The 9,667-nt window shown below is 41.0% G+C and overlaps 1 protein-coding gene across 3 annotated transcripts in view; it reads right to left on the minus strand.

The window, feature by feature from the left end:
• LOC117516907 (lysine-specific demethylase 6B-like) overlaps positions 1-2,462 on the minus strand; it is a 41,745-nt gene extending 39,283 nt beyond the window's left edge. For 2 of the 3 annotated variants that reach the window (XM_034177799.1, XM_034177798.1), the window contains exon 1: positions 2,364-2,461. The gene's annotated coding sequence lies outside the window, so the exon portion shown is untranslated. Of the gene's footprint in view, positions 1-2,363 lie in introns of all 3 variants that reach the window. The other variant, XM_034177800.1, reaches the window with a different exon arrangement.
• Between the last annotated feature and the right edge of the window lie 7,205 nt (positions 2,463-9,667).

A 9,667-nucleotide genomic window follows, 5' to 3' on the forward strand; every position in this document is an offset into this window, starting at 1 on the left:
TATATGCACGGGGCAGTTAGTTGACACTTGGTAAGTTGGAGGGTACCCATCAATCTGCTCTACAAAGCCGCACTCCCTCTCTCGTGTCACCAAGGAAACCCATGGTCATCAGTGTCACCAGCCCTTGCTGAAACCTCCATTTGGCTGCATAACCTTCCTCCAAAATGTCAGGACAGTAGCTCTGTTTGCTGAGGTGAGATTCACTGCATGTGCTTGCAGCAGCCATGCAAAACGGGCTTACCTTACAATGAAAGCTGTTGAGAAAACAGACTCTCTGCTCCAAATTTATGGATGCTCTCAGTCAGAAACAGAACCTCAGCCAAATTGGTGCAGTCTCAGATCCCTTTAAATAGACATGCTCACTCCCCACTAGCTGGCAAATACACACACAGACGCACATAGTAGAGAGAACGAGGAAATACCACAGTCAGTCGGTGCACACATGCACGAGACAGGAAGGGTTCATTGTGTAAAATCAAGGGTATATCTGCTACTCGCTTTCTGATTCATGTCCAACAACATGTGCTTTTATTTGCAGTGTTCCAATTCTGACCTTCTGCACAAAGACAGAGAATGAAATGTGGCCTTGTAACCTTTGACAACATGGCTGGCATCATTTCTCTTGACTTTCCTGTCCAGTTGTCTCCACAACCCCATTCAACAAGGCTGCTTTTCTTCCACCAAACCCAACATCCGATCCTCTTCTTTCTCTTGAACGCCTCTGCCTGTGCCTCACCCTCCCATTTTCTCTGCACGCCATGTCCTCGTATCCCTGGCAACCGATGATATCATTTAGTCCAGAGCTCCGAGCAAGGCCTCAAGCGAGGAGGGGAGAGTTTGCATGTGTGTGAGGGATTTAGACAGTCAGAGAGAAGTGAACGTGAGAGTTGTGTATACAGGACTATTTCTCCGTTTCGAGGTCTCGGGTATCTGCAGCAACAGAGATGCACTATATTTGTCACTTTCATTCCAAAATCTCACAGAGTCGAGCAGAATTCCCAAAGAGAACAGGGTTGGTTCTGTGAAAAAGCCAGTTTACTGAGTGTTCACGTTTGGGAAAAACACCAGCCTGTAACATTCTTGTGCGTCTCATTCCCTCTCTGGTGTGGAGCTTATAGCAAGCTGCAATACAACACTGTAGATGTGGATCTCTTGCTGAGAGCTACGCATGTGCACGTGTGTGCATGTGAGCAGGGTACTGATTCTATACCATAAAAGGCAGGATGGGCTGCACCAGTCCAGTCCAGGCCAGTCTCTGGTGGATTTTGCAAGCAGCTAGCTAACACGGGGATCAGAGGCATGAACAGAGCAGATTATGGGGGGAAGCGATAAGCAGGCAGAGTAACGCACGGAGACGTGCACACACAGTGTGCGATCTGTGCAATGGCTGCACAGCTGAAACAGTGTGGAGAAAGAATGAACTCTATGAGCCGGACATCAATCACGGTTCTAAAAATAACATCTCTGCAGCCCCGCTTCCCTCGGCTCCAACCCCTTCTCCCTTTCCAGAATAGTGGCTTCTCCTGGTGTACGCTGCATAAAGTGCAGTGCTCTGAGGGGTGCTGGGACGTACCAAGGCAAGGTCAAGACCAAGAAAGAGGGGAATGCTGTGCAAACAATGCAACATTCATGGAATTCTGTGTCCAAAAAAATAAAATAAACAAAAAAATAAATAAATAAGTGAATTCAGTTAGGAGGTTGACAGAGATGCACAGGTCTAGCGTGCGTCACTGCACCAGACAGCTGGCTTATGGGGAATGTCAGCCTGGAATTACATGTCCAGGTGGCTGCCTAAGCTGCCAATAATACCTACAGGAAGCGCACACTGTGTGCAAGTTGTTGTGTTACTGGAGCAAATGGCAACACTAATAGAGGAAAAAAACACACATATATCCCAAGAACATGTTTGTGTGTGTGTGTTGCAGAATGTGACACTTTTAAAAGAAAAGATTTATTCGCTACAGTAGGTCACGTCGTGGTGTGTCGCTACTGTACCGCTGCAGACGCCAGCGGATACTCAACAGTCAAATGTTGCACAAGCGTACCTGCAACAGTTCCCCTTCACCATATTCGACATTTCAGATTTGACTCCGTGCACCGTGTGTGAGGTCACGTGAGCCGTTGCATGTGTACGTGTGCGCTTCATGCATGAATGTGCAGCACAGTCTGCAGACATACTGCAGTGCAATCACACAAGACAGATTGCCCAGAACAATAACACGCAGAGGAGGTGTTAGAGCAAACACAAAAAGGGACAAATGGAGACACACAGACAGACAGACAGACACATGCACAGCACACTGCACAATGCATGCTGTATAATTCACATACACGTCAAGCAAAGAGGACATCAAGCTACTCACCCCCCCTTGACCTTTTTGGTGGTGGTTCTCCTTCCCCTCCCCCCTCTGCTCCCCTTTTCCTCCCTTTCACTCCTCTCCACCTTGTCTCACCCGTTCCTCTCCTCTGTCTTCTCTCTCCCCCCCTCTCCTCCTCTTCCTGTTTCCACTCCACTCACTGATGCTTGGGCTCTCACATCTGACTGATCCATGTGCAGAGACCAACAGGGCGGGCCACACCGTTGCCCGTCACAGCGCCTAGACCAATCAGAGAAGAGAATCTCATTAAATGTTGCAGAGGAGTGCAGAGGAGTAAGGAGGAGGGGAAATAACAGCCAGTGTGGAGGCCCTTTTTCCTCTTCCCTTAGGCGTGCGTGCATGTGTGTGTGTGTGTGTGAAACTCAGGAGTGACTACGTGAGAGTTGGAATATGGCCAGAACAGGACAAGAGAGATTTAAACCTCTACACTATACACTGTTTACTGGTGCAGGCTAACAAGTTCGAGAACCCTCGTGAAATGGAGGATCATACATATTGTTTATCACAAGAAAAAACAAAGGAACTGGAATCCCCCCCCCAAAAAAAGCAAAAATGTGAAGGGAAATACAACTGTGTCCCGAGACAGCATAATGCAAGCTGCAACTTCACCAGTTGGAGACACTAAATCATAAATACTGTAGCTTTAAGTACAAACATATGTTTCATATGCTTTTTAAAAAGTTTCTCCAAAATACAAAGTATATCCTGACTTGTTTTGTCCACATTAAATGGGTCATGTACTACTAAATTAACTTTTTTTCTACCTTTTTCTGGTTGGGATTTCATGTTAAATGTCATCAAAGTCCCACAATCACTGGGCTGTGACTGTTGCGGAGTTGGAGACACAAAATTGCAACACAACAGGCAAATTAGCGGTTGGACTCTTGGTTGGACTTTTAGTTGGACTCTTACAGAATTGGTTGTTATGACGCATTAGTGCATGACGCCCAAATGTGGGCCAAATGTTGCATGGGCTGGTTGCGAAAATAAGGCCAAAAATCATTGTAGCAGTAACTCTGTCGCATTAATTTTCTGATCTGATCAAAAATCAAGCAACGTGCAAGCGATGCCTTACAACTCGCCCATTGCGAAAGAGAACCCCTGCGAAAGTCAAGCAACATTTCATGAAACCCCACGTGAAGAACGTTTGAAAGCTGTCACAGCCCAGTGAGATATGACTTTAAATACAGAAAGTACCATGCTACAAACAAAATTTAGGTTTGAAACAGCTTGCTTTAGACCTCTGTGACATATGTCATGGACGTCCACATCCGATTAAAATATTGTTAATCTTCAAGTCTCTGAATGATGTATTCACATTTGAACATTGTTTAGTGTTTTAGATTTTTTTTTTAATTATATAAAGTAGTTTGGGAAGTCATTCCATCAGAAACAAGGGGGGACATCACAGGACTTAGAAAATGTACCATATGCTCAAAATAGCAGAAAAATAATACTTACAAATTACTTTTTCAATTGACACATTTGTGGTATTTTTTTTTATAATGTGTCAGTTTATATCAATGTTGGGTGTGTTTTATAAGTTATTTCTGACCAGTTTGTTTACGGCAGATGCAGCACATGGTAAATATTCTGTACAATGACCCTGGACCACTGGACGTCTGTGTGGAAGGCTGCTGGTTCAGATCCCAGTTGGACAGGTGCATGATGACTACCGTACTTCTGCTCTATCCTGAGTGGCATAACTTTGATGTGAGTACACACATGTGGGACCTACCCCACCAAGTAATTACAAAATGCAAAAACATGTTTATAACTATACTATGTGATTTTAACATTCAAAAAAACACTTGAATTCATTTAGAGACCTAGGATAGTTGCGCTGTTTGATACCCATGTACTTCCTGTTCAGCAAATTGCGGCAAAAGCGGCATATTTGACAAGGATGAGGGCAACATTCAGAGGCTTAATTATTAACAATATTTAATGTGGCCTGTCAGGTCAGGTCAATTTTAGTTCCTTGAAACATTTCTCACTTCCTCCAGAAAGGTTTATGAAAAGCAAAACAAGTCCAGCTGACTCGTCTCAACATACAATTTGGTGTAACTCTGGAGCCTAGTTGGTTAACTTAATTTTCTATTTACCATTCTACCAGTTTAATGCTTTAAAATTATATAATGAACTGCATATCAAAAACCTTATGATCAAGGCTCCTAGCCCCAAATCTTGGTCCCACCTGGTGCAGAACCAACACAGTTTTGGATTATACAGATTTGGATTATACAGTAGACTGACACTAAGGCTTTAAACCGGTTCGTGGAACAAAAATGAAAACCTGAAACTTTTGGCATTTTGTTCGGAAGGAAAATAAAACCAGAAACTTTATATATTTTTTATGTTCCAGAACAGAGCCATTTATTTAAAATAATGGTAACCGGTTAATACAGTTTTTTCCTTCTTGAAAAGATTTCCGTTTACAACGACCCGGTGAGAACGTCAGACACCATTAATGCCCCACACCCAAACAACTGGTGATGGTAATGCACCATATCACTTTGCAAACTGCCAATAAACTCAACAGAAGAAGAAGAAGACCTGGCGAAGTTCAGTCGTGCATTTTGTTTGGTGGGACATAGTGCTGCTGTCCCGTGTTTCATGCTGAGAAGCGCACCCGGAGCAGACAATGTTCTTCAACAGTGTTCTTTAAAAACACTGCATTTATTCAGGTCATTATTATGCTTTTTTTTTTTGTCTTGGTGGATCAAATGGGATTTATTTTCCTTGCAAACAGAATGCTGAAGATACGCCAGATGGCTGAATACTGGTAGGAATATATTTCAACTTTTAAAATAATCTATTTTTCTTGTTGTTGACGAGACAAAGTACTGGAGTTTTCTGGTTCAGGCTGAGAAACTCACCTGGAGCAGAAAAACATCAAGGGACTTCATTTAAAACATTGTGTTTCTTCAGTAATTTCCATGATAACGAATTGCATTATTTCCCAGATGTCATCTTCCAAAACAAGAACGTCATCTCATCAGGCTGTGATGATGAATCCAACCGAAACAATGTTAATAGGTCAGATTAAGACTTTATAAGACTGCTATTGTGCAGTGGGTTTGCGCAGGCTTCTCTGCGATGCGGAGAGCTAGCATTGCCACCTTTCAGAAATGAAAATAAAGGACACCCACCATGGCTCCTCAGTAACACTATCACCACCCAAGGAGTGGCATATTTAATTTTGAAAAAAGCATTTAGTCATACTTAAAGCTTTAAGTGCTTTATTAACACAAAAATGTTAATGATAAACTGTGCATTTATTGAAGTTGGCAATAATAAACATAAATATTAAGGAAAACAGACCAATAATTTTAATCTTTAAAGTGAGTACATTTTTACTTTAAGAGGAAATAAAAAGTAAAAATACTTGTTTGCCTACAGGTCGCCTTGTACCCATTGCCCCTAATGCTGTCAAGTCAGGGATTTGACTTTTCCCACTCACATCTTTACATTTGCAAACATTTTTGCTTCTTTGGATGTGGTGGAGTTTAGGGTGCAGACATGCCAGACAACCAGGCAACCCATGACAGGACCAGAAAGGCTGGCATACAGAGATGCAGACATGAAAGTCTGAGGTCTATCCACTGTACTTCGTGTTGGGTCCTCTCTACAGGAGAGGTACAGAGATGACATTGGCAGCCCTTAATATTTCCTGTGTTTTATTTTGTTCATTATTCAGTTTTGATGAGTGTGTGTCGACATTTATGAAAATACAGAATTAATTGTCAAATAAAGGACAATTCTGTATTTTAAAGGACGGGTGGCAATCCCTACGGAGAGCAACACAGCACCGCATCTTTTAAAATTACAAGAAACACACTGCTTTGCTTTAAATACACAATAAGGCTATTTCAGGTGATCGGTGTGGACCCTCTTTCTCTTAAAAGGCTTTATTTTCTCAGTGTCCTGCTTCTGCTGCATGCTACATTACACTCTATTGCCTTCTCTGTTTTTCGTGGGAGCGTTACAGCACCACATACAGGTCTGGCATGTACAGTGTTTTCAGTGTCCTACAGCTAACATGGAACGTTATTAACCAGTTTGGGAACAATATTTTTTTTTTGTTCTAACTGGTTCCGGAATGCCAATTTTGGGGTGGAACCCCAAACCATAAATGTTAAAATATCGTTTCTGTTCATAGCAAGCCAGTTGGGGGAAAAAATTGTAGTTCAAAGCCCCGGTTTACAGTAGCTTTATCTAAATTAGTAACACTGGTTTGTTTGATAAAATTCCCAGATTAAGCTTATACTAAACTTAATTCCTAAAGCTTTCCTCGCAATCTAGGCCACGCTCATTCGTTTTACAGTTGGTGACTTTCATTAGCTTGGAGAAACGGTGTATAATATCACTCCTTTAATTAGACACAATGTGAACAACAGGCTTGAGTATATTCCTTTGTTGTGTCTGTTCTGTTTGTGTGGAGAAACAGTGAGTGTTGTAGTTACAAAGAGCGTCTGTTGGCTCAGATGTCAACTGACACACGAAACCAGGAAGGCGGGGCTAAAGATTCAGGAGGGAGGGTTGAGGCTTTGTGGCCCAAAATGTCAACCCACAGTCGCTCCTTTGCTCGTTTTTCACACAGCAACAAACAATAAAAAGGGCACTTGTCTGTTCTGAGGCAGTGCTGGCGTTTAGAGAGCCGATATGTTGTAAACAGGGGCATAATGAAGGAAAATGGTGGATTCCTGGTAGTCATTACTCACCTCCACAGTGCCTTAGCAACAGGCCCTGATGAGCTCAATCGCTATTGGCCCTGCTCAGCCCATGTGGATGAACGGGCCAATCAGCTGGCTTTGGTGTAAAACTACTGTGAGTAAGGACAGTTGCTAACTTGTGCCCTCTGGTGGCTAAATGGGAGACTTGACTCCTAAGGACTCCAAAAACTCGTCGAGAAACTTCTGAAACTACAAATTATGCTGGTTTATGCGTCTGAGGCTAAACACGTTTTACATTGGTTAAAAACTGTTCAACAGGAAAAGAAAGCAACTAATAGGAAAATAAAACCTGACTGAAATACTGATGATAAATAGTGCTTATAATATTTTTATGATATTTATATAGTTATAAATATACAATATTTATAATATTTTTTAAAACTCACATGATCTACAATGGAAATTAATGAACAAACAAATACATAAATAAGAACAATGGTGCCCTCTTGTGTATAGCAGGACAATTGTGGGCTTACATGGTGGTATCCAAGAGTATGTCAACGTTTTAAAGTTTTTCATCAATTTAAAATAAACCGATTATAGGCTTTTGTGGCTGTGACTGCAGAAACTGTCTGTGGTAAAAACTGTTATTTGTTGCATCAGCAGTCACAACTTTGTGGTAGGACTTAGTTTAAAAAAAAAAAAAGAAATCCAGATCAAGCATAGGCTTGAGTCTTCCATGTGACTTGTCATGAACTGTAAATGAAATTTCACATTTTGGTTTTAAGAAAGTCTTTCTCTGTTTCAGAGACAAATGATTTTCTTTTATAGAAGATGAAGCAAGTACCAACTGACTATGCCTAGGATCTATGCCAATTGACTTGGACTAGGAGGTAATATTTGACTTTGTCATAACTCCAAATAACATCAATGATGCAAGCTTTTAAAAAACAACACCCAGCCAACTCAGACTGACTTATTGTGGCAGTAAAAGATTGTTGCCACATGCATCTTTTGACCGTTCTTATATTTGCATAATGTACAGCTGGTGCAGAATTACACAACACCCAACACAAAACTCTTACATTTCATACATTTAGCTGATGTGACTTGTTTGAATGATGCCACTCATTCATACAAACGCTCTCATCAGAAGCTGAATGCAACGAGCTCTGCTGCACACTAGCAGCAAGTTGGAGGTTAAGGTCCTTGCTCAAGGGCACAAAGTGCTTTTGTTCACCTTCAAAACTTGTATGTTTTTGTATATATGATCGCAAGGCCACCTCTCTAAGCTGGAGGTCATAAAACACTTTCTGTCATAGGCTTGCAGAATGCATAACCATGTGGTTCTTGCAAACTTGAAATTACTGATTTTGGGCGCTTCTTTCTTGGAGAGTCTTTCTCAGTCCATGGAAATATGAAAGTTGCTTGACTGCAAATAGTGACACTGGTGTTCCAACACATTCTAGGTCATGGCTGATCTGGGCCTTGGTGGCTCTTGACCAGACCACCCAAACCAGCTTCGTCTCAGCTGAGGGTAACAGCTCCGGTCTCTTTTGGGCCCTTGGAAAAGTGGCTACACCTCTCAAGCAATTTTACTTATGTGATAGATGATCTATTTTATCTAGAATCTGTAATTTTTTCAATGTGTTCTGAGCTCCTTAGACTTTCCCACTGTACTGTGTCTTTGCCAATCCAATGAGTGCTGTCAAACAGAGAAGCTACCAGCTCTAGTTGATCATGAACAAGAAGTTAAGTGGCCTTGGAAACAGTTTAAACATGTTTTGGTATATTTGTCACTGCATTGTTAGTGCAGTGCCCATAGGAAGTTTGTATTCCTATTGAAAAGTGGGAGCTTAAGTAGATTTTTCATGGATGGTCATATGAGGCTGTCTTTGAAGGTGGGATAGTTTTAACCTACAAAGTGGATGTTTGTTAAGACATAGTTGATATTGAAATACAAAGAAACACACAAATACAGTTATTTTAAGAAAAAGACTGACTTTCATCCAATATGGTCAGACATATATATACACATATAGAGATATAGGAAGGAAATAAACACAGTTAGTGTACATGAAGCACAAACATATGGATGTGAATACAGTAGTTATTGTTGATAATGTGAATCAGGGACATTTAGGTTTGTTGTGAAATGTGTGGATTGATATGTGAGTCACATGTGAGCCAACGATTTGCATTCTAACATTTGACGTAGAAATAATATAAATTTTGATCTATTACAAACATTCAAAAGCCACTTGGCACAAATTAAAGATAATTGATCGACATGTGGAGATCTTATCTTATCTTATCTTAGTCTTTATTGGAAAAGGGACAATGTACAGAGACATTAAGCTCATAAAAACAAAGATGATCTGTACCAGATTATAGCTAAATAGCTAGTTTCCATCTGCAGTCCCCATTACATAATAAAATACAGTGAAAGAATACTCATTCAAACAATATCACACATACACTCCCACAACCGCTCATACATAATGACCTACCTAATATATCTATCATTTTATATCAGGCCATAAATAACAAATAACTACTTCTACACAATAATATTAGTGCTGGCAGGTTTGGTTGTTCCCTAGCCACTGTTTA

The sequence above is a fragment of the Thalassophryne amazonica genome, chromosome 9 (assembly GCF_902500255.1).
Source record: "Thalassophryne amazonica chromosome 9, fThaAma1.1, whole genome shotgun sequence".
NCBI lineage: Eukaryota > Metazoa > Chordata > Actinopteri > Batrachoidiformes > Batrachoididae > Thalassophryne > Thalassophryne amazonica.